At 40.8% G+C, this 24240-nt stretch overlaps 1 long non-coding RNA gene across 1 annotated transcript; it reads left to right on the top strand.

The window, feature by feature from the left end:
• Positions 1 to 1112: 1112 nt before the first annotated feature.
• On the top strand, positions 1113 to 23672 carry LOC116411686. Its single transcript, XR_004223285.1, has 3 exons — positions 1113 to 1140; positions 20491 to 20540; positions 20625 to 23672. It is a non-coding gene; the product is annotated as an uncharacterized LOC116411686 (long non-coding RNA).
• The last annotated feature ends 568 nt before the right edge of the window (positions 23673 to 24240 follow it).

Here is a 24240-nt window from a genome sequence, read left to right as displayed (position 1 = left end):
AACACGTTTTGACTCTGCGATGGAACTTCTCCCTTTCCTTCCACCTCAACTAGAGACTGCAGGGTGATGATAAACCCCTCTAAGTAAACCATGAGGCAACCAAGATTAAAACATGCAGTCAATTAATCGCTTGAAACCTGGCAACCGACCCCCCAGGACCATGAGTTACTCACACAGCTGGGGACTTTCCCCGCCAAGGAGCTCCTGATTCAGAAGTTAAAGCACACTAAGTGCCTTCCTAGTTGGTTGGCAACCACAGTTCCTTGCCAAATTTGTTATGGGTACAAGGCCCACCCATTTGGGGGGGGGTTGGGCAGGGTGGGAACGGGGTTATGTTGGGGTTACTTTTTGTTTTGATAACTGCTCTCTCTCTTCTTTTCTGTGCTTTCCTCTTGTCCTCTCCCTTCTACATCCCCAGGATCCACATTAATGAAGACGTACATGGTGACACAAGCGAGGGCATCCGGACCTCAAGTGACCCATCTGGTAAGACACACTCACTAACAGAATACCTTTCACAATGGGTGACCTAAAAATTATATCATGGAACGTTAGGGGCCTGAATGACAAAATCAAGAGATCTTTGGTCTTTAACTACCTCAAAACCCACAATCCACATATCTAACAGGCCAAAAAATTCTTGCTCTGAGAAAGCCTTGGGTAGCATACGCATACCACTCCACTCAGCAATTCAAACTTGTCCATCTAGGATATGGAAAACTTTTTGTTCGTAATAAGTGCTTTAAAGGAGAATGCAAGTCAAAATTTAAAAAGCATACTGCCCAATAGTCCTCCTATTGTTTAGTAAAAACGCCACACTTTTGGCTCACCTAATCAAATATTTACTCAGTCACACTTACTTCACATTTTCTAGAACAGGCAGCCATCTCTAAAAAATAATTCTCCCTTCCTTTCCCTCCTTGCTTCATGCTGCACATGTGTTTCATTCCTTCCCCCCTCCTCCCCTCTGGCAGATCTGCTTCTGATTGGCTGGTGGGCATGTGTAGCTCAGAACAGGAGAACCAGCCTACAGGAAGGACAGAGAGATTTCAGTGATGTCACTGTAGTCTTCACACTGCTGTAGGCTGCCAGCACCATATCTCAGAGAAGCAAGCAGGGATCTGGGAATTTAGATATGCAGTAAGTACTTAAAAAGAATGCCTTTAGACTTACTTTTAATTTATATTAACCTTTCATTGTCCTTTAAAACAAACTCTTAGTAAATGTAACGAAACTGGTGTTAATTTATTCCACTACCTATGGTCTTGTCCGAAGATTGGTAACTTCTGGAACATGTTGGAAAGATTCTTGAACCACAGGTTGAATTTAAATATAAAGTTATCTCCTAGTTTCGCACTATTACACATTAAAAAAGAGGAGGTGTTATCAAGCGAGGTGTTATTTTGTGCTCCTTAGCACAAAAAATTGATAAATCATTGTTTTTGTTTATGGCTGCCTCTAAAAAAGCATTATTTTATTATTGGTTAAAAGAGGAAACCCCTCCTATAACAGAAATTATTTTTTATCTTAATCAGCTTAGCTGGCAAGAGGCCATCAAAGCAAAAACAAGTGAACCTAAATCCAGGATCCCTTTTAAAAATACATGGTCATTTTTCTTTAATGCTATAGATATAAGTAATAAGGATCAGATTTATAAAATTCTGCATATATAGATTTTTTTTTTTTCAATAATTCACGAACATATAAGCAAAATTATCCTTGATTTTGCTCTCTAGGATACTTTTCTTTCCATTTCTTTTTATAGTTTATCCACTGGGCAAAGTTAGTTAATTTGTTTTTGTTTTGTTTTTCTCTATTTAAATTACTTATTTTGTTTCTCTGTAAGTATTCTATTTTCTTCATTTCTTATCTTTTTGAAGGACAAACTGTCGAATGTGACTATTGTTGTACAACCTATATTTAAATAATTTGTCATTATTCATCCTACATGTTTATTGCAAAACTTCAATAAAATGTTTAAAAAAAAAAACATTTGTTCCTGGGCAGTAACCCCTTAGCAACTAATCAGTTAGAAAGATTTTTTTCAGCCAGGTACAGTTAGAACAAAGGAGGAAAACCTCTGATTGGTTGCCATGTGTTACATAGTTAATGTGTTACATAAGTTAAATTGGGTTGAAAAAAGACTGACAAGCAATAGCTTGTGATTAACGTGGGGGGTTGACATCCTATATCCTTTCCATGCAATGTACTGTCTAGTTAGGATTCATAGAGTAGTGTGGTTAGAACATTCTGTGAAGGCATTGCCGTTTGATTCCTTGGTTATAATTTAGCTCCAAAAACAACCAGCACAGCAAAATTCCAAATTGATCAGCAGTTAGTCAAAATGCATTCTTTACTGAGCTGGTCCTGCATTACTTCTTAAAAAATACACCAAGCTTTAGCAACGGGGCCCGAAGGGCCTGTAAATCTAGTTTTTCACAGTACATGTTGCATCAATCATTTTTACAGCAGTGCGCTAGTGCCTTTCGTCATTATGACTAAGGTTCACACAGTTAAGTCTGAAGTAAGAAATTATTTGCTGGATATGTGTTAAATTATGTTCATTTCTGCCACAACTGTTCAGTGGTAAAGTATAACATTTAGTACTTGCTTGTAACATACATGGGGGTTGATTCACTAAAGTGCGTCAAAACAAGCGCTATTTGTAGCATGCGTTAAAGATTTTATCGCTTCTTGTTTTTTGCGACTTACCGCACAAATCACTAAAAAGAACAAGTGTCAAAATTAGACGCGATATTATTTGCGTTATTTAATTTGCGATGAGGGTTTTTCTTGCGTTAATTCCTGCCACATGCGTTATTTCCCGCTGTGCACAATATATTTCGCCGCATGCTATATTAGCGCATGATTTAACTCACATAACCATAACTTTCGGAAAACTACTTTTCTGAAAAATACCATTTTCTTGCAAACTTAAGTACCACCTGCCCCAAGTAGGTGTTAATTTTCGCATAGGCTAATGCGATATTTAGTTCATATGTGTTTGTGAATCATGCGTTAGTATTATATCTATGCGAGAATTAACGCAATGTGAGGTAAAATAACGCACGTTTTTTTGTGCATGTGATATGCGTTTTAACGCATACGAAATTATTTGATGAATCGGTACTTATTTATCGCATGCTTTTTAACGCAAAAAAGCATGTGATAAGTGTTATCGCACTTTAGTGAATCGGCCCCATAGCTTTTTACCAGGTGACCCTCCTGATGATTACTTTTCAAACAGTAAGCAGTAAACACTAAGGGGCACATTTACTAATCCACGAATCCGAATCACGAATGGGAAAAAATCGGATTGGAAACGAAAATTTCTGAACGCAAATACCACGAAAATGCTTACGAAAAAATCGTATCAGTCACGATAATATCTTATTGGTGATCCGAAAGTCACGTAATTTTCGTACCGAACAATTGTAAACAGCGGTAAAACCTTTCCGATTTTTTTCGTGCAAACGTCCGAAAAAGTCGTGCGGCGTACGAAAAAGTCGGCCGGACGCCCGAAAAAATCGGCGAAAATACACTCGGAGCGTTCGTGCTTTTGTAAATGTGCCCCTAAGTGTTTTTCAGTAAAGACAATGGTGAAGCTCACTGAAGTAGTGAGCTCCACCATTGTCTTTACAGACAAACACTGAATACTAATAAAGAGTTGGCGGTTGGCAGCCACCCCATGGTTGTCTTGATTGCTGTCTGGTCAGGCCAGGATATTTTGGACAGTCCTGTTAGACAAGGTTTAACCTGTGCTATTTTAAGTTCTGTATAATGGGTAGCCAATTTGGCCAAAGATCAATAAGCAGATATTAATGTATATATGGCTTTATAGGTGCCTGCTACATAAAACTTACTAGAAATAGTGCAATTTATCATGCTACCATATGAAACAATGAAACCCAGCTCCATTTAAATGTACTGTATCTTAAAAAACAGGAGAAAAGTAATATGAAAACAGATAAAGATCAGAATGGGGTAACAGTGATAGATAGATAGACAGCGCCGGATTTCAAATCCGGGCGCCCCTAGGCCGCCCCCCATTCGCGCCCCCCCCCCCGTATGCGAGCACAAACCCACCTCCCCCCGCGCCGATGCAAGCGCGCATGCGCGGGCATTTAAACTCCCATACGGAGCAGTGGGGAGAAGTCCCCATTGCTCCGTATGTGAGCAAAATGCCAAAATTTTGTTGCGGCGGGGCAGCATGCCTAAATTTTTGCCACTGTATTTGTATTTATAAGCAATATATTCAGGCAAGGTGACATTTGTATGGTTAGTTCTATAAGTGCTTTGTTATAAATAAAAATGCAAAAATAAAAATGTAATATCAGCTTCTTATTAAAAGAAGAAACCTTTTAAATATAATCTATATTGTTTCTGAAATAATCAAGTTACTCTTTAGTATCCCCCTCTCAGCAATCTAACTTTCTTAATGTAGGAGTTTAGAGTGTAACTGAATTGCGCCTTAACGTCATAATTTCTGTCACCTGGCTAACTTAGACTTGTGTATATATATATATATATATATATATATATATATAGAAACAACCACAAGAGATCCTCTGCACTCACCCATTATCAATATATATAGGACATTAAGACATTCGGTGCATTAAGCTACTAAGAAATGCCCTTCCCTTTAAACAAAACAGGGATTGTTTGTCCATATATTGAAATATACTTCAAGCTGGCCAACTGCGTCAAAGTCATCTCTTCTGACCAGTTCCTACACTGACTTATGCGATTCATTAAGAATTCTACTGCTTCAATATACATTTAGCCAAGGGACTGCTACTGCTTCAATATACATTTAGCCATTGGCTAAATGTATATTGAAGCAGTAGAATTCTTAATGAATCGCATAAGTCAGTGTAGGAACTGGTCAGAAGGGATGACTTTGACGCAGTTGGCCAGCTTGAAGTATATTGCAATATATGGACAAACAATCCCTGTTTTGTTTAAAGGGAAGGGCATTTCTTAGTAGCTTAATGCACCGAATGTCTTAATGTTCTATATATATTGATAATGGGTGAGTGCAGAGGATCTCTTGTTGTTGTTTCTATGTATTTTGTGGTCACAACCTCATTGCACCCCCGCCTAATGGTTTAAAATTTAGTGGTTGAGCACAACTTTCCCTTTTTTTTGCTATATATATTAATATAAATAAATAAATAAATATATATATATATATATATATATATATATATATATATATATATATATATATATATAATATATATATATATATATACATACAGGCCCGGATTTGTGGAGAGGACACAAAGGCCCGGGCCTAGGGCGGCAAAAGTTTAGGGGCCGCAAAAAAAAAAAAATTAAATTTGGCTCCCATACGGAGCAGTCGGGACCTCTCCCCACTGCTCCGTATGGGAGTTTAAAGGAGCGCATGCGCACTGGTGGGGATCGCTTTTGCGCATGCGCACGGGAGGGCCGCTTTCGCGCATGCGCACTGGGGGGCACGCTTTCGCGCATGCGCACTGGGGGGCGCTTTCGCGCATGCGCACGGGTGGGGAGGGGGCGACCGACAGGGGCGGCCTCGGGGCGCCCAAAACAGAAATCCGGCCCTGTATGTGTATATATATATATATATAATACAAAAAGGTACCCCGCACTCACAGGACTTATAAGAAAATAAACAATTTTTATTGGTCAAAAAACTAACGTTTCGGCTGGCACAGCAGCCTTTCTCAAAGTGATTCTGTGTCAAACAAATCCCCCAATTAAACCCAAAAGTGGCGCCAAATCCAGTGTGACATCATCAAGTGGGAGTGTACATTACTGGTTTGATAGGTAAAATGAGAATTAGAGAGTGAAAATAAAGTAAAATTAAAACATAAGACAGACATAACGAAGATACTAGATGTTTAGGTGAAAAGAGTGTACAGATCCCGTGCAGGATAGAAAACGAAAATGAAAGAGCTGATACCTATAGGTACTGAACTATAACTCACACACACCATACCGCTAAAGTTGTAGTGTGATGTAAGAGTTAAGAATGGGCAGGGAAATAGATTATAGCACACACCAGAGAGACGGTAATTTTGCATAGGGGGTGAGGAGTTGCCAGATACAAGGCGCGCTTAACTGTCAGTGTCACAGCTGCCGCGTATGCCAAAGCTTGCACGTATCGATAGCGCTTAGTCAGCGCATTGTGTACAGGCAGCCGCATGTCTTAGGGGCTGATTTACTAACCCACGAATCCGACCCGAATTGGAAAAGTTCCAGTTAAAACTTAACGCTACGAAAAATGCGCAACTTTTCGCGTAAGTTTTAACGCTACGCAAATTGCGCAACTTTTTACGCAACTTTCGTAATGGATAGGAAAACTCGCGTTTTTACGCAAAAATCGTATTGGATCCGAAAAATTCGTAAAGAATCCGAAAAAATCGCAAAACATACGAAAAAATCGCAAAGTACCGATCATTACGAAAAAAACGCAATCGGACTCCATTCGACCCGTTCGTGGGTAAGTAAATCAGCCCCTTAGAGTAGGACGTTGCAGCGTCACAAAAGAATAGCCTATTATTGAGCGTGACATATCGCACGCTGAGGTAAGGTAGTAGCGGCTTCGTCTCTGAACCTACGTGACAGCTAGTGTTGCGTATGAGCATGGAATCCACCCTACCGTGGGGGACCCAGAGTGTCAATACGGTCCACAAATGTATACTGTTCACTTAGTAGGCGAGACTATAAAGAACAGAAATCGAAGGGTGCTGTGAGCAGGGGCTGGCAAGTAATCGGGCTGATCAAGTGGTGGTGTCCGTACCCAGCAAAGGGGGGGACCGCCAGCCACTAGAAACAGGACCTCAATGGAGTACAAGCTGGTGGGCAAGCTGGTGGGCTAGATATGGGATACAGGTTGGTTGGTACAAGGTACAGCTTAGAGTGTAGTGCACAATAGGTGCGGTGCAGTAAAGGAAAAAGGAAGAAGCAAAAAATAAAATAGGAAATAAAGACTAAAAATGAATATAAAAACAGAGAACTGAGGCTGTAGAAACTGGAGATACAACATGTACGTAAGTAAGAGTGTGGCAGCAGAAGGTGCAGGAAACAAAGTAACCCCACAGCAACAGAAACAGGTTTTACAACAATTTCAAATGGTACTGTAACATCTCCAAACTGATACTTCGTCAGCCCCACAGTAACGGAAAAAAGTTTTGCAACAGTTTCAAATGAAAAACAAAATGTAACATATCAAAACATAGTACTTGGTCAGCCACAATGTAGCAACATATAGAGTCCAGTGTATATAGACAGTAGCACAGAATCACTGTAAATAAAATGAGGAATATGAAACCATTTCGTTAAGGCCGTTTGGGCTGATAGTATTAAGTCTATGCATCCATTTCAATTCGGTTTGCAGGAGGAGTTTGTCACGATTCCCACCTCTCACTGGCGGGGGGACAAAGTCTATCAGCATGCTACGTAAGCTGGCCAGCGAGTGTTTCTTTAGCAGAAAATGTGCGGCTACTGGTGTGTTAGCTTCTCCTGTAGCGAGAGCGGAGCGTATTGCGGACCTGTGGTTTGCCATCCGATCCCTGAAGGAGGTGATAGTTTTGCCAATGTACATGAGGCCACAGGGACATTTAATGAAGTAGATAACAAATTTGGAAGTGCAAGTCAGTCTATATTTGATTTGTATTGGACTGCCTGTGTGTGGGTGATTGAACAAGGGGCCCGTTATTAGTGAGCTGCAGGTAGTGCAGTTAGGGCACTTATAGCAACCTGGGTGGGCAGATGATAACCAGGTGGTAGGGGTCTCTGAACTGTAACAGTGTATGGGATCTGTTTTGACCAACAGGTCGCGCAAGCTCCTGCCCCTTTTGTAGGCAATGCGAGGGGGGGGGTCCTAAAAACGGGAGGCAATGAGCGATCCTTTTCAACCACTGACCAATGGTACAAAATGGAGTCCGTGAGAAATTTCTTATCAGGAGTAAATGTAGTGACAAAAGTAAGTCTGTCGCTATGGTTTTTCTGTGGGGAAACCTTATTGGTATCCAGGGTGTGAGTGCGTGGCAGACTCAGTGCTCTTTCTTTGCTGTGGAGTAGATCATGTAGAGGATAGCCTCTCTGTAGGAAACGTTGGACCAAGTCATCGAGTTGTTGATGTAGGAAGTGTCGGTTGGAGTTGTTGCGTACCATCCTGACCATTTGAGAGTAGGGAATGCTCCTCAGTAAATGAGGAGGATGGCAGGAGGAATGGTGCAGTAAGGTGTTGCGGTCAGTAGATTTCCTGTAGGTGGTTGTTGAAAAGGTAGAGCCCGACAGGGAAATGGTCAAATCCAAGAAGGCAACCGATATTGGATCAATATGTGCAGTAAATTTGATAGTAGTAGGTAAGTCATTTAGTTCCTGGACCATTGTTAGAAACTGGTCCTTAGTGCCTGACCAGAGAATTAGCAGGTCATCGATATAGCACAATAACCTATAAATGTGTGTGCCATATTTAGGAAAAATATGAGCGTTTTCAAAATAAGACATGAAAAGGTTTGCAAAAGAGGGAGCGACATTGGAGCCCATACTGGTGCCGCTGATTTGGAGATAGTAGGATAATTCAAATTTGAAATAGTTCAAAGTCAAGCAGTGATTCAATAGTGTTATTAGAAATTCGATGGGTGGTCTGTCCCTGTCCGGTTGGTCTTGTAGGAATTTCTGGACAATGGATATTCCTTCAGTGATAGGGATGACTGTGTACAGTGAGGAGACGTCCATTGTGGCGAGTAGGAGTTTGCAAGGTAAAGGATGTAGCTCCTGTAATCTCACTAGCAGGTCACCCGTGTCCCTAATGTAGGTATTAATTTTTTGTACTATGGGTTGCAGATAATGGTCAACAAAAATAGAGAGGGGTTGCAAAAGTGAGTCGCAAGCGCTCACTATAGGTCGGCCAGGAGGTCTGTTGAGATTCTTATGTATTTTAGGTAAAGTATAGAATATGGGACATTTAGGGAACTCCTTGGTTAGAAAGTTAAAGACATCTGTGGTAATGAAACCGCCATTGAGGCCCAGTGATAGTGAATTGTCAATTACTTTCTTGAAAGTCATACCAGGGTCCCTGTCCAGTTTGCGATATACAGTAGTATCTGCTAGTTGCTGCATAATCTCTTGTCTGTAGTCAGAGTAGTCTTGGACCACTACTGAGCCCCCTTTATCGGCAGGGCGAATAGTAATCTTAGGGTTCTGGGCTAGGGAGGTGATGGCTTCCCTTTCACTATTGGTCAGATTAGGATGTGTGCTAGTAGGCAATCTGTGTTTGCTGGTCTCATCAATGAGTAGCCTAGTGAATGCTGCAATGGATTTTGGAGTGTTGGGGGGTTCAAATTGGCTTGGGGCTCTGAATGGAGTGAGATTAGTAGGCGAAGAAGTACGAAAATGGTCCCGCAGTTTCATACTGCGTTGGAACCTATGTATGTCAATCATTGTGTCCAGGGTGTATGATTTGGATGTGGGGACAAAAGATAAACCCTTTGAGAGGAGAGATAATTCAGATTCTGACAGGGTGTGTGTGCTAAGGTTAAACACTACTTGTTCCGTGGCTGTAAACTTCTTGCGGAACGGGTGTTGTCGCCCACCTCGCCTCTTGTTAGGGCGCCCCCTGATGGGGGGCGAGGGTTTGTCACTAAAAAAAGGGACTGAGATGAGACTGCGGGTACGTGGGGTGGTGTCTGGGCAGAAGACCGTGGTTGTCGCCCCCTACGGTGACTACGTGCCCTATCGGGTGTGTCAGAGTCTGAGGATGTGGTGGTATACGGGGAGGAATCTATCCTATCGAATTGAGGGTTATGGGTGAAGTGAGCCCGCCTCCCCCGGGTCTGTGTCTCACCCCCAGTCAACCACCGATACACTCGCCTGTTCTGGTAGTCAGCAGTCACAGTGGTAACTTTCTGTTTTTTAAATTTATGTAGGTCAGAGGTGTACTGGGAGAGCTGGTTCTGTAGTTTGTCAAGCCACTTATGCTCTGTGTCATTGGATAAGGTTTGTAGATATGCTGTTTCAAATGCAGAGGTTTCTGTGTGGACAATCTTTAAATTCTTACTGACCTCTTCAATGACAAGTAGTATCAAGTCCATAGAACATTTGTTGAGGATCTGGCACCACCGTTTACAGAAGTCTACGTTGCTGCGTGATGAAAATGGATGCATAGACTTAATACTATCAGCCCAAACGGCCTTAACGAAATGGTTTCATATTCCTCATTTTATTTACAGTGATTCTGTGCTACTGTCTATATACACTGGACTCTATATGTTGCTACATTGTGGCTGACCAAGTACTATGTTTTGATATGTTACATTTTGTTTTTCATTTGAAACTGTTGCAAAACTTTTTTCCGTTACTGTGGGGCTGACGAAGTATCAGTTTGGAGATGTTACAGTACCATTTGAAATTGTTGTAAAACCTGTTTCTGTTGCTGTGGGGTTACTTTGTTTCCTGCACCTTCTGCTGCCACACTCTTACTTACGTACATGTTGTATCTCCAGTTTCTACAGCCTCAGTTCTCTGTTTTTATATTCATTTTTAGTCTTTATTTCCTATTTTATTTTTTGCTTCTTCCTTTTTCCTTTACTGCACCGCACCTATTGTGCACTACACTCTAAGCTGTACCTTGTACCAACCAACCTGTATCCCATATCTAGCCCACCAGCTTGCCCACCAGCTTGTACTCCATTGAGGTCCTGTTTCTAGTGGCTGGCGGTCCCCCCCCTTTGCTGGGTACGGACACCACCACTTGATCAGCCCGATTACTTGCCAGCCCCTGCTCACAGCGCCCTTCGATTTCTGTTCTTTATAGTCTCGCCTACTAAGTGAACAGTATACATTTGTGGACCGTATTGACACTCTGGGTCCCCCACGGTAGGGTGGATTCCATGCTCATACGCAACACTAGCTGTCACGTAGGTTCAGAGACGAAGCCGCTACTACCTTACCTCAGCGTGCGATATGTCACGCTCAATAATAGGCTATTCTTTTGTGACGCTGCAACGTCCTACTCTAAGACATGCGGCTGCCTGTACACAATGCGCTGACTAAGCGCTATCGATACGTGCAAGCTTTGGCATACGCGGCAGCTGTGACACTGACAGTTAAGCGCGCCTTGTATCTGGCAACTCCTCACCCCCTATGCAAAATTACCGTCTCTCTGGTGTGTGATATAATCTATTTCCCTGCCCATTCTTAACTCTTACATCACACTACAACTTTAGCGGTATGGTGTGTGTGAGTTATAGTTCAGTACCTATAGGTATCCGCTCTTTCATTTTCGTTTTCTATCCTGCACGGGATCTGTACACTCTTCACCTAAACATCTAGTATCTTCGTTATGTCTGTCTTATGTTTTAATTTTACTTTATTTTCACTCTCTAATTCTCATTTTACCTGACAAACCAGTAATGTACACTCCCACTTGATGATGTCACACTAGATTTGGCGCCACTTTTGGGTTTAATTGGGGGATTTGTTTGACACAGAATCACTTTGAGAAAGGCTGCTGTGCCAGCCGAAACGTTAGTTTTTTGACCAATACAAATTGTTTATTTTCTTATAAGTCCTGTGAGTGCGGGGTACCTTTTTGTATTATCTCTATTATAATTCTGCACCCAGGCATCCTTACTTCTGATACGTGAGTGCCTGATCCTCTTGGACTTCTATATATATATATAGATAGATAGATAGATATATCTAGGTTCCTCCTCAGGGAACAGCACTGTTTGTGCTCGAAATGTTGGATTTTTTGTAATTAAACTTTTTTCTGTATATTAAGCCCCAGTGTGTGCGGTACTCTGTCTCTATATTCAGTTCATTTTGACCAGAACCCATTATCTACACTTTAAGGGGCAGATTTATCAAAATGTGAGTTTAGAGCCTAATACACAAAAACTCACCCACGTTCTATTCATTCCTATGGGATTTTTAGAAGTGTATCTATCAATGAGTGAAATTAGAACTCACAAATTCACATCTTAAAATCGCATAGGAATGAATAGAACGTGGGTGAGTTTTTGTGTATTAGGCTCTAAACTCACATTTTGATAAATCTGCCCCTTAGGGTTGTGCTCCTCTCACTGTGTATATATATATACCTAATTATTTTTGTTGGTTCAAAGTGTGCTAACCCCCCATATTGGTGGCTTTACAGTGCTGAACTGGAAATTTAGCTCCATGTAATTTCACAGGATGACCTTGTCTATTGTGCAGCCCTAGGAAAATCTATGTGCTGTGTATTGATTTAGGTGCTGTGTACTGATTTTTCATAAATCTTTGTATATAGTAGTCATATATCCATACAAATAAAACAAGTTTTGCTAAATGAAAACTTTAATCCCCTATATTCATTTTATGGCACAACTGAAATAAATATTGGAGACTTCAAGTATATTAGGCATAAGCAGCTGTAAATAGCAGTAATGATTAAAATAGTTACAAAAAAAGCAGTCTTTCCAAGGACTCAAGAGATGGGGTTACTGGATTTGGGAAGTCACTTAAAAACACCTTTCCAGAGCAGTGATTATTGCATGAGAATGTAGCAGAGCAGGTTATTGCAAAAAAAAGGAAAAATTGAACATGGCATCTGTCATCCAAAGGAAAGTCTCTAGAACATTGCAGGACATGTCAATCACTGGAACTCATTTATACTGTATTTCTATTTTATTTTTGTTTATATATGTTTGCTATAAAAACACAAAACTGTGCAACTCATGCAAAGAAAAGTATACTGCTGTATAAGTACGTTATTGCACAAACCAATAAAATGCAAGTTACAAAAAAAAGGGTGGAGGAGTTTGACTTTATGTAAAGCCAGAATTAAAGCCATGCACTAAAGAGATTACCAGGACAGCAATGGGGGGGGGGGGGGGGGTGTATGCTACAAACAACTCTGTATAAGTGTAGACAATGAAGCCCAGCTACTATTACAAATGGAAGAGACTTCACAAGGAGGTCAAGTTGTTATTATAAGGAGTAAAAGGAATGCAAAATTATTTTCTAGATATGTAAATAGTAAAACAATGAAACAAGAAGGGATGGGTCCCTTATTATCAGTTGGTTGATAAAAACAGGGGAAAAGGCAGAAATATCACCAGTGATGTTGCCTGTAGCAACAAGGTCTTTGTTTTGATTTCTAATTTGTAGATGACTATTCAAATCGTATTGATGATTGGTTGCTTTAGGCAACATCACTGGAGATACTTATCTCTAATCTTAGTAAACACGCCCCTTAATACGTTTAGGCACAAGCTTTCATATAAGTGCATAGGTTCCTTTAGAGCAAAACTTTCAACATTTTATATTTAACTCTTTTACTGCCAAGCACGTATGGCATACGTGCTGGCAGTAAAAGGGCTTAAACGCCAACGACGTGTCTCATACGTCGTTGGCGTTTAAGCGCTGCCCTCTGCAGCGGCGGCATGTGCCGCCGCTGCAGAGGGCTTCTAACAATGACAGCCCCCCTGGGCAATGTGCCAGGGGGGCTGTCATCAGGGTCCTGCGAGCCGATCGCTCGCAGGACCCTCCAGGAAGCAGCAAACGCGATCGCATCGCATCTGCTGCTTCCTCCCTCTCCCCCAGCGCCGGCCCAACTGAGCCAGGAGCGATCGGGTCTTCAGGAACAGGTAAGGAGTTTTTTTTTTATTGCTTTTACACACTTTTACACACTTATACACACATTTACATACATTTATACACACTTACATACATTTACACACACTTACAGCACACATTTTAGCATTTTTTTATTTTTATTTTTTATTTTTTATTTTTTTTCATTTTTCACACTTTTATACACTTATTTACACTCATATACACACTTACACACTATCACACAACTTTTACACATGTACACACATGTATACACAAACACTTTGGTTTTTTTTTGTTTTGCTTTTTTTTTTTTTTTTTTTCATTTTACCACTTTGTTTTTATTTTCTTTTACCTAAAAACTGTTTATTTTGACAGCGTAACTATTGGATCAGATATTCTGGCCACTAATTACACTGTCATGTGACTTATTTTGTTGTTTCACTGATTTGCACAATTTTTGTGGTTTTATCACATTTTATCCCTATATAAGTATTCCTGATCTGTATTTAGCGTAGCTTTGCCAGGTGTAACTTTGGTGTACAAAAATAACTTTACCTATTTTGAATTCATCAGAATGTGTACTTTCCAAAAATATATGGTTTTCTGGGGGTCACTGTATAGTTAGGGGAAGTTTTGGCACATAATACACTGACAGGGGGCTCTGTGTGCAAAAGCTGAGCTGGCAGGCGAGAAATCCTTATGCGCTATTTTCATTTAGGGTTCAGTACATACCGCAGACTTTGGTATATCTATGCATATTGGGCATCAAACTGTTCAGTAGGCCTCTGGTGTTCCTATTTGGGGTGACTTGCCTTTGTACGCAAGAAATTGTGTGAGATAAATGCGGCAAATTGCAACATTTTTAGGCGATTTTCTGAAATGTCATAAAAACCGATAACTTTAGGAAAGCTTTGCGGCTTGGTACTTTGGTGTAGAAAGGACTCTTTACCCTTGTTGGATTTGTCAGAATGTGTACTTTCCAAAAATATATGGTTTTGTGGTGGTCTCTGTATAGTTAGGGGAAGTTTTGGCACATAATACACTGACAGGGGGCTCTGTGTGCAAAAGCTGAGCTGGCAGGCGAGAAATCCTTATGCGCTATTTTCATTTAGGGTTCAGTACATACTGCAGACTTTGGTATATCTATGCATATTGGGCATCAAACTGTTCAGTAGGCCTCTGGTGTTCCTATTTGGGGTGACTTGCCTTTGTACGCTAGAAATTGTGTGAGATAAATGCGACAAATTGCAACATTTTTAGGCAATTTTCTGAAATGTCATAAAAACCAATAACTTTAGGAAAGCTCTGCAGATTGGTACTTTGGTGTAGAAAGGACTCTTTACCCTTGTTGGATTTGTCAGAATGTGTACTTTCCAAAAATATATGGTTTTGTGGGGGATCTGTATAGTTAGGGGAAGTTTTGGCACATAATACACTGACAGGGGGCTCTGTGTGCAAAAGCTGAGCTGGCAGGCGAGAAATCCTTATGCGCTATTTTCATTTTGGGTTCAGTACATACCGCAGACTTTGGTATATCTATGCATATTGGGCATCAAACTGTTCAGTAGACCTCTGGTGTTCCTTTTTGGGGTGATTTGTCTTTATCTGATCTTTATCAAGAAATTGTGAGAGATAAATGCGGCAAATTGCAACATTTTTATGCGATTTTCGAAATGTCATATAAATCTGCAAACTTAGGAAAGCTTTACAGCTTGGTACTTTGTAGCAATAAGAAATATTTACCCATTATAGATTCGGGGGGATGTGTATTTTCCAAAAATATATGGCTTTCTGGGGTGAATGTACTTTTTTTGTAGCATTATCCCACATAAAGGATGTAAATGTGTTGATTTTGCAGGAGCTGAAATGTTAGATCATATGGGGGTATGTTCCCATTGGGGCCCCTACATGCCACATACTTAGGTAAACCTATACATATTGGGCATCAAACTGTTCAGTGGACCCCTGGCGTTCAAATTTAGGGTGTTTTATCTTGGTACCTAACACTATGTGGGAGATAAGATGCTGCAAAGTGGAAGCTTTGAGGGGATTTTTGGAAATGTCATCAAAATTGCTAACTTTAGAAAAGCTGTGCGGCTTGGTACTTTGGAGTAGAAAGACATGGGTACCCATTTTAGATTCGGGGGAATGTGTACTTTCCAAAAATATATGACTTTCTGGGGTGAGCGTACTTTTTTGTAGCTTTATCCCACATATAATGATGTAAATGTGTTGATTTTGCAGGAGCTGAAATGACAGTATATATGGGGGTATGTTCACATTGGGGCCCCTACATGCCACATACTTAGGTAAACCTATACATATTGGGCATCAAACTGTTCAGTGGACCCCAGGCATTCATATTTAGGGTGTTTTATTTGGTTACTTTATGACCTGTAGGAGATAAGATACTATAGACTAGAAGCTTTGAAGCGATTTTTAAAAAAAATCACAAATTTTGATAAAAACCAATAACTTTAGGAAAGCATTGCGACTTGATAGTTTGGAGTAGACAGACAGTTGTGCCTATTCTGTATTCCCCAGAATCTGTTCTTTCCAAAAATGTACAATTTTCTGGGATAAACCTTCTGTTAGTGGAATTTTGGCCTTGAAATCCAAAGTATGCAGTTTTTTTGGAGCAGTGCTTTGGGAATTTGGTAGTGTACTGCTGGGAGTTTTTGACCTATACAAGTGAGAAATCTCCATAAAACTATATATATTTGGTATTGGCACGTTCAGGAGACATGGGACTTTCCAAATCAGTTGTATATTCATGCATAAAATAATTTTTGTTTCTAGTATGTGTGATTATATTATGGAAAATTTGATTTTTTTTGCATTTTTAGACATTTAGAAGCCTATATCTTGTTACAGAATTGGAATTACACAAAAATTCTACCATATTTTGAAAGCTTAGGTTGTTCTGAAAAAAACGATATATTGTTTTCCTTGGTAAACTAAAAGTCCTCCCGAGGAAAGGCCCCTAAAGTGAAACAGTGCAAAATGTTCAAAAACTGTCTGGCAATACAAGTTCCGCTTTGACCAAAATGGCTGGCAGTAAAAGGGTTAATATTACAAAAAGTAAACAGTGCATATACAAAAAAGATATTGCAATGACAAACAGTAAATAAAATAAAAGGGAATAAAATGCAGAGTAACCCTATGTAAGTTACCAAATAATTCCTTTGTGCCAACCTGAGACAAGGGTTGGAAATCATACCCCTAACAGAATTGGGCCCTCAGGTATAAGCTTATGATGGTTAGGTGTCCCCCACTTTTTATGGCCTACCAGGACATTCTCCCCTCAACCTTTGGTGAGGCATTAGATACAGTTGATGTTCTGCAAAGGCATGTAATAAAGTGTTGCATAAAAATAACATTGGTTTGTTGGTCCTGGGAACTTTACATGTACAAAGAAATGACAGTATTATGTGCATAGGAAAATTTCTGATTCTCATTCTCTAATTGGGCTAAAGGTAAATGATTGGGACCTGGGGATTTGCCGGATGCCAAGTTTTTACAATTTGGAGCACTATGCCTTAATGATACAAAAAATATTTAAACATTAAAGCTATAAAACAGGAATGAATATAGCTAAGAGAGGCCACCTAGCTTCATATACTACTTTCTTCTGATAGCTAAAAATAACGTGAATGTCAACAAACTAGCTAAAGTATAAATGTATTATTGGTGGCTGAAAGAGGACAAAGATAAGGGTTGATTCACTAAGGTGCGATAACGCATATCGCATGCTTTTCTGCATTAAAATAGACGCAAAAAAAAATGCGCGATATGCTATAGTATTATCGCATGCGTTAAGTCGCATATCGCTATCGTATTATCGCATGCGTTAAGTCGCATATTGCATGCGTTATTTAGTGCGCAACTGTATGCATTAATTTTACCGCGTTGCATTAATTAGCGCACAGAAACAATACTAACGCATGAACACTTATAAGCGCTAAATATCGCATTACTCTATGCGAAAATTAACACCGACTTGAGGCAGGCGTTAATTATAGAAAAGTACAGTTCATGAGCTTTTGGCAACACAATATGGACTTTGCAGTGTGATTTATTCAAGTATGTGTTGGCCCTAGAGTAATGCATCCTCCGTTTTGCAGGGAAATGGTCATTTGAAAAAAAAGTAGTTTTACGAACGTAATGCTGTGTATGGCTAATATGGCGTGCGCGTGAAAAGTTTCGCTTGTGCGTTAATTATCGCGCGCGGCAAGTAGCGCGCACGCGTAAATTAGCGCGTGTTGCACCGAATACCGCACGAAAATAGTCTTCGCGGCTTAAATAACGCACACAGCATTGCGTCTAAATTAACGCAAATATACTTTTAGACGCGATAACATTTTTAACGCATGCTATAAATAGCGCACGTTTTAACGCACTTTAGTGAATCAACCCTATAGAGCTATGCATAACTTACGTTTGGTGAAAAGTATTAGGAAGAGACCCAAATTAATTCACACATTTTTATAATAATATTTTATATTTCTGTCCTGCTGGGAGCAGCTGGTTAATTATTCTTCTGTAGCATGCCTGTGTGTATGTTTGTGTTGCTTAGACAAGAGATACATTGTAACAGCTAGTAGCAAAAAGAAAATCAGATTGATATCAGTGGTTTATGAAGTGCATAATTCAAGGTTGGATACATTTTCCCGGAGGATTAATAAATGTATGATTAGTATTTGGTGTGCAGAATGCTATATAAGTACAGTTCAGGTATGGGACCTATTATCCGAAAACCTCTAATCCAGAAAGTTCAGAATTACAGAAAGGCCATAATCCATAAACTCCATTTTAAGGAAATAATTCACCTTTTCAAAAAATATTTCCTTTTTCTGTGTAATATTAAAACAGTACCTTGTACTTGATCCCAACTAAGATATAATTCATCCTTACTGGAGGTAAAACAATCCTATTGGGTTTTTTTAATATTTAAATTATTTTTTAGTAGACTTAAGGTCCCCATACACTATAAGATCCGCTCGCTTGGCGATGTCGCCAAGCGAATGGATCTTCACCCGATATCCCCACCTACGGGTGGGCGATATCGGGTAGTAGGTGGCTTAAAAAAAAAATAATCCGATCGTTTGGCCCTGGGGCCAAACGATCGGATTACATTTGCGGCCATGGGGCAGTCGGTTCGGGGACCGCATCAACAAGCCGATGCGGTCCCCAACCCGACTGGATTTTCTGACCTGTCCGATCAATATCTGGCCAATTTCAGGCCAGATATCGGTCGGCCAGGCTGCTCGTTTCTGCCCATAGACGGGCCGATTAGCTGCCGAATTGGTCCAAGGGACCGATATTGGCAGCTACTATCGGCCCGTGTATGGGGACCTTTAAGGTATGGAGATCCAAATTACAGGAAGATCCCTTATCTGAAAAACCCAGGTCCCGAGCATTCTGGATAACAGGTCCCAAAAGTGTATATGCTTTTGTATTAGCAGACATAGCACCTCCGAAAAGGCTATTACTGTAGTATTTACTGTATGTGCTTGAACTATCATGTTGAACTATCTTGTGAAGTAAAATCCAATTTTATTTCAACAGTTAAAACATCCTGATGCATTTTATGTCAAAAGACGTAATCTTCTGGCACGAGAACAAGTTTAGAGAACTAAGCCACACTTAATTTAATTTAACTATAATGTTGACACCTCTAGATAGCTCAATAACTGCAGTTTTTGTAAAAATTTAGTAATAGTCCATATTTCCGAAAGAGCAGAAACATCTGCCTTTAGGAAAATGTTGTGCCATGTCTACTAGTGGGAACTCATCTTACGTTGTCACTCATAAACAAAACTTTAATTTCAATCATTGAAATGTTTTTTTTGGGGGGGATGGTTTCTTAGCAGGAACGTCATGGAAAAAATAACTTGAATGATCAATGAAAGGTTGCATGTGCAGGCCTTGGGCTGTGCCTTCAGAGCATGATAAATGCAAAGGGGTAGGGGAAAGAGAAGATCTATGACATCAGCCTAGTAGAAGAGGCAACAATTATTTACAGACAGATCGCTGTTCTTGTAATGGGTACATAAGGCTGTAAGAAGACTCATTTAAAAGGTTTTACAGAGGCCATATAAGTGTAACATGGTAACAAAACCTTATAATGGTTCACATTAGAATTATGTGGTCTGTGCTCATGCAGTTGTGTTTTCCACAATTTCTTATAGTAGCTTCCCTATATTCCCTTCAGTTCTGAGTTAAATGCTGCTGTGCATATTGGTGCAGAGGATCTCTGGAGCTACCCCTACTGGCCCTAATGTGTCAATCCTGGCACAAAAGTAACACCTATTCCTGGACTCCTTGAAACAGCATACACCATGGGTTTATCCCTTCCCCCTCAGTTGATAGGACAGGCCCCCACCTTCTCCTTCCCAATAAAGATATATATGAGGGACCCCTCCCACCTGTCTTTCCTGTCCTGCTTGGTAGTGCAGGTGTTATTTGGTGTTAACACTTTTCTTTTTGACTCACCTGGGTGTCGATCCATACACCCTTCCAGAGCCAGTTCTGTATCTCTCTCTCTGCTCTATAGTCCCTTCCAGGGCCAAAACTAGGGGTAGGCAGAAGAGGCACCTGCCTAGGGCACAACAGTGGGTGGGTTTTAAGACTTATACCACTGGGGATGGCTGCGTCGCTGATTCTGTTAGTTGTGCGATGCAGGGTTGGACGCAGGCCACATGCATGTGATGTCAGATGTTGTGCATTTATTTCTTTCGCGTTCACTTGCCCGGCTTGTCCTGCAGTCCTCGCTGCCATGCTGTCGGTCGACTTTTTCCTTGCTGTTCCCTGCTTTTGTAAGTTCCTCTTTTAGGCTTAAATAGGCTTCGGGGTTGAAAGTTTTTTTTCTAGCCATTTTTTTGTTTCTTTCAGGCGCCCATGTCTGCTAACTCCCCAAATAGTCCACTAATCATAGGTAATAGGTGAGTCAGGTTTGGTAAGTATGCAGGAAAAGAGAGAGAGTCTGGTCAGGAGATTTACAGTTTTTTTCTTATGCTTTCTTGTAGCAATTCTGTTCCCAATGAAAAGTCTAAAACTGCTCTCAAGAAAAGAAAAGCTTGTCATGCATGTAATAACCCCAGAATGGAAGGAAAGAAGTTCCATGAAGACTGCTTCAGCCGTAGGATCCAGTGAGGCTACTCCTTCTACCTCTACAGACCACATGAAAGAATATTTTTCCTGGATAAAGAAAGTGGTCTCTTCTTCTTCTTCCTAATGTGTCAATCCTGGCACAAAAGAAACACCTATTCCTGGACTCCGAAACAGCATACACCATGGGTTTATCCCAAGTTTCGAAGGCAACAGTAAAAGCTTTGCACCATCTTAGATCTCAGGGATGCTTACTATCACGTTCCGGTAGCCCTCCAAGATGAAAGGTTCCGGAGGTTTGCAATACTTGCCTACCCTTGCCTACCACTTCCAATTTACTTGCCTACCCTTTGGGTTGTCAACTTCATCCAGAACTTTCCCAAAGATTCTGATAGTTCTAGTTGCTCATCTGAGGATATCAGGTGTTCAGATATTCCATTATTTGGACGATCTCCTAATCAAAGCTCCTTCCAGGGAGAAGCTAGTGTCGGACGTCTATGTAGTCCTGCCGAGCCTTCAATCTCATGGTTGGCTCATCAATTTGGAGAAGAGCAACATTATTCCAACTCAGGGACTCAAGTTTTTAGGAGCAGTCATAAGTTCAAGACAAACAGATTATGAGGATCCTTGTCCTCATGACTTCTTGCACATAGATGGTCCCTTGGGCACAGTGGCATTCAAGATCCCTTCAGAGTTGGTTTCTCTGGAGATGGAACAAGGTGGATCTTCACCAGAATTTCTACTTACCTCCTTATGTTTGTCTGCAGTTGAACTGGTGGCTGACTTTGGGAAATCTGGAAAAGAAGCAACATTTAGGGAAGATTCAGTGGGATGTCCTGACCTTGGATGCGTCAGCCACAGACTGGGTGCTCACCTGCACTCAAACTCGGCTCAAGGTCATTGAGAGTGCAGACTTCGGGATGTACCTTTGAACGTTCTGGAGATAAGAGCGCTGTGGGAAGCTATTCAGACATTTCTCCAATCCTCAGAGGGAGATCCTTTCTTTGTAGACTAGGCAACACTTCAGCAGTACAGTACGTAAAGAAACAGGGGGGGACCAGGAGTCTATCTCTCCCAGGCGAGATAGCCCCAGAACAGAATCTATCCAATCTGTCCGCTATGTATTTGCCGGACAAACAAAATATTTCCACAGACTTTCTGAGCTGAACCCAAATTCAGCCTGGAGAGTGGGAGTTGGAGGACAAGGCGTTCAAGTTTATCACCAAGATCTGGGGATATCCAGAAGTAGATCTCTTTGCAACTTCTTCCAACAAGAAGGTTTAAAGATTCATGACGAAATTTCCTTCAGAAGGTGCAGAGGCAGTGGATGCCTTAACAGCTCCTTGGCGCTTCAAGATGGGATATGCTTTCCCTCCTTTTCTTTTGATGCTACTTCTGCTAAGGAGGATAGCCTCATAGAGAGTAACCATAATTCTGACCTCTTTGACCGTGAAGAGTCTGGTTCCTGATCTTGAAGAGTCTGGCTTATTGTCCACCTATCCTTTTGAATCAATTTTTTTACTACTATCTGCTTCATTAGGGGCTGGTCCGGCATCTGGATCCCCAAGTTTTTAGTTTGGTAACCTGGAAATTGAAGAGTCTAAATTGAGAGAGGTTGGTTGTTCGGAACAGGTGGTCTCAACTCTTATGGCTTCTAGAAAGCCTTCTACCAAGACTACTTACTATAGGATCTGGGACAAGTTTGTCCAATGGTGTCTGGAAAAAGATCTCAATCCTGTTAAGCTACTGTAGAAGTCCTGGAGCTTCTTCAAACAGGACTAGACAAGGGACTAAGTCCTAGTGCTGTAAAAGTCAAAATTTTGGCTATTTCTGCCCTCTGTGGAATAAGATTGTCCAATATACTCATTCAAAGATCCTGTGTGACCAAGGCGAAGTTAAAGCCGAAGGCAAGATCTTTCTGTCCCTCGTGGGATTTAACTAAGGTAGTTGAAATGCTATCTGAACCTCCATTTAAGCTGGCCATACACGCACCGATAATATCGTACGAAACCTTGTTTCGTACGATATTCGGTGCGTGTATGGCAAGTTGGCGAGTCGACCGATATAGCAGGAAGCTGCTCGCCGATCGTCCAGGTTAAAAGATTTTGATCGGGCGCCATAGAAAATGTAAATTGCCGGTGGGATGGCATACGCGGCGATTTACATTTTCGCCGGTCGGATGGCATTTCGGGGTTTATTGGGTTTATTTAATGGTTAAATATTCTTCAACAGATTAAAGGAATGAAGATCTTACAGAATTTACAGAAAGACCCATTACCCAGAAAACTTAGGTCCCAAGTTTTCAAGATAATAGATCCAGTATAAGCTAAACAAAACAGTTTTTGTTTTATATTAAATTAGTCTCCATAAGCAACAGAATTTTAAAACGTTAAGGTGATTGGTCAGTTCTTATGTACCTACCCCATAGCTCTGTTTAACTTATCAAATTGTTACACCAAATACCTAATAATACCTCTAATAATACCTAATAATACCTAATAATACCTCTTGACTGTGATTTTTATTTTACCATGTAGTTTTTCTTTTACCAAGAAGTAGATTCACTAAGATTGGGCTGGTCAGGGCTTATGCCATTAACCATGATGCCAGTGCAAAAACCATGGTCGGACTGGCCCACTGGGAAAAATTCTAGTGGGCAGGAACTGGTGGTCCCTGCTGCAGCTGTCCTAGGCCCATTTAGTTTTTGTGGTCCCTAGACTACTCACCCTCCAGACACTGACCAGCCACTCAAGCCTGCTGACTGTCTGCCCACCAAAAGATCACAGTTAGTGATGGGCATGGATTTGCGGCGAATTTCCACGTTTTGCCATTGGCGGATTGTTTCGCGAAATGGATGGAAAAATTTTCTGTGCTGTCGCAAGAATAGCCGCGTGTCAAAAAATTGTCGCAAGAATAGTCGCGGGCGTCAAAAGAATAGTCGCACGTCCAAAATTGTCGCAAGAATAGTCGCGCATCCAAAAATTGTCGCAAGAATAGTCGCAGGTGTCAAAAGAATAGTTGCGAAGCCGAAATTGTTGCAAGAATAGTCGCAGGCTTCAAAAGAATAGTCGCACGTACAAAATTGTCGCAAGAGTAGTCGCAGGCATGAAAAGAATAGTCGTGCGTCAAAATAATAGGCGCACGTCCAAAATTGTTGCAAGAATAGTCGCAAGAATAGTCGCAGGCTTCAAAAGAATAGTTGCGGGCGAAAATTTTTTTTTTCACGCAACATTTTGGCCTTTTGCGAATTTTTGCCCGTTTCGCGAATCTTTTTTGAAAGATTCACTCATCAATAATCACAGTGCAAAAGATGGCAGTGCTATAGTTTTGTGAGCAAAACTTCATCAAATAGTACCTGCAAGGTCCCCTTCTGCAAACAAACTTTTCTATGTAGAGAAACTTCTCTCTGATTGGAACCTCTGGTCCAAAAAAAGAACAGTATCTGTTGCAAAGAGAAGTTTGGTGCCCTTGGATATGGGAGCACATAGAGCAGAGGCTAGTCAAAAGAAAGGTGGACATACGGTGTCAGTTCAC

The sequence above is a fragment of the Xenopus tropicalis genome, chromosome 6 (genome assembly GCF_000004195.4).
Source record: "Xenopus tropicalis strain Nigerian chromosome 6, UCB_Xtro_10.0, whole genome shotgun sequence".
In the NCBI taxonomy this organism is placed as follows: Eukaryota; Metazoa; Chordata; class Amphibia; order Anura; family Pipidae; genus Xenopus; species Xenopus tropicalis.
The sequence above is the reverse complement of the archived record's forward strand: the minus strand, read 5'-3'. Positions and strand labels throughout refer to the sequence as shown.